Consider the following 2,346-nt stretch of genomic DNA (forward strand, 5'->3'; position numbering starts at 1 on the left):
AACGAACTAGTCCTTTGACGAATTGAACCCTATAGCGAATGACCCCTCTGTAACGAATTGAACATTCTAGTTCGTTATCTTCTTTTAACGAATGGTCATAATGAATTGCGGTTAATTTGTTATCTTTTCCTTAACGAATCTGGACACGAACTAAGGCTAGTTCGCTATTCTTTCGTTAACGAATCAATTTGACGAATCAACAAACACAAAACAACAAAAATCCTATCTGCTGCTGCAGAGCACTTTAACGCGGCACTAAGAGCTGTGCCCTTGCCACTTAGCGCGGCGCTAAGTGTCACAAAGGAAAAATCTGATTTTTCAACTTTGGCAGTTTTAGTCCCTAAAGTTCGTTTTGAGTGTTTTAGGGGCATTTTAAGGGTTGTAAAAAATGCTTTTGAGATCCGACAACCATAAAACAAATATGTAACAAAAAATTCATCATTTTTATATTATTGAAAGGTTCGGGATACAAAACGGGTCGATTTTCATAAAAAAATCAAATACAAGTTGACCCGAAAATGACAAATGTCACACATCTAATATTTCATACAACCCATCTAAAACTAGTTTCGGACGCGGTATATTTCAAAGAGTTGGACGACCAGTCCAACCATTTGATGGACCGTATAATTATGAGATGGCCTGTCTAAACTTAAGACAATACGTCTAATCTTACATCTGATAAAAAAGTCAAACTAGTTGTTTGACGGACCATCTAGTTGATCAAACGGTCCGTCCAAAGCCAAAATTATTTATTTTTAATGTAAGTGAAGTTTTAAATCTAATAACCAAACTATAAATATAAAACAAGGTTCGAAATGATAAAACCAGGCCAACAAGGTTCGAAATGATAAAACCAGGCCAGCAAGGTCTGCAGCTAGATCCCACATAGATCTAGATATTTATGTAAACCTATTTATTATAGGTTAAGCATCCACAAAATCAGAAGTTACCAGACTGAGCTCACCAAATAGAACACAAAGGTGAATATGTTAAACTTTAAAACTTACATTAAACCGATTCACTCTTACAAAGCAAATCAGTAGTTTGTCTTCAATAGTCTGAAAAATGCTTACACAGACTAATGAAATCCTTAAAACACTATAACACCAGATAGATAATAAAAAATTTAGACTAAGTACGCATGTGTCTAGATTCATGCATATATGGTTACCGGTAGGCATACCGGAAATTGTTCTCAAGTAAAACTAAACCCAAATTTGACGATTGTACCGCTGGCAACCGTGCTCTAGAGGTAGTATTGTGTGTGTATTAATGATTATGCTATGTGGGAACGAAACGGGGCACCTTATTGAGTTGCAATAAAACTATGTTGTGCTCTAACGAATTTCTAAAATACTTAAGTGTCAGTCAATGTTTCACTAGCACATCGCTTATGTATTTTTAAAAATATTTTTATGTAATCAAGAATAGAATGTAATGCAAGATATATGCCATAGAGATTGGCAATAGAAGACGGCTTACTCTGATAAAATATTTGTAGTTTGAATCAAAAGAAACAAAAATGTTAAACATTAAAATTAAGGCTAAGTGTAGTGGGCGACGTTGGTAGGCGATTTTGGGCGAAATTGTGGAAGAACCCCCCCCCCCCCCCGGGCGATATTGGGGCGATAAGGGGCAGGTGATATTTTTCGCCGGCTTGTGTTTTGTTTATATTATTATATTGTTTGTGATATATATATATTTGTGTGTGTGTGTATGGGGCTATAACACCATTAAACTCCAAAAACAAAAACCCACAATTTGCTGATTGGGCGTCACATGACATAAAACGTTCCATTTTGTAGTCCCTTCACTACACATAACCTAATGAGGTGAGTTTTAATGAAAGAAACTTATTGACAATCATTGTTTTATTAATATTATTTTTTACGCATAGGATATAAGTAAAATTACCTCTTTCATAATTGAAATACATAGACAACAAGAATTAAATAAAGTTTACTATTAATAAAAACCAAACAGTCATTTTTGCGACACATAAGGAATGTAGTGACCCTAGAGAAAAGGGGAAGTAGTTGTACGAACTTTAAATTTGACCAATTCAAAATCATATTCATGCATGGCTCTATCTATCCATCAATTCACAAAAAATTACTAGTCTTTAAAGCCTATAAATGTGACATTATATAATTTAATTCACACTAGACTCGGGACCCCAATAATGCAACTTCCTTTCCTTTTCATATCTATTTATTGTACGACTGCATACAAATCATTGTTTAAGTTTTCCTCATTTCAATTTAGAATTTAAATAGTTATCTTTTTATACAACATTTTCATATCAATGGGCATTTTCTATCATTAAATAATATGCTTTAAGAA

This window comes from Bidens hawaiensis, unplaced genomic scaffold, assembly GCF_021521415.1.
Source record: "Bidens hawaiensis isolate Kalapana, Puna unplaced genomic scaffold, B.hawaiensis_p1.1 tig00001721_1, whole genome shotgun sequence".
In the NCBI taxonomy this organism is placed as follows: domain Eukaryota; kingdom Viridiplantae; phylum Streptophyta; class Magnoliopsida; order Asterales; family Asteraceae; genus Bidens; species Bidens hawaiensis.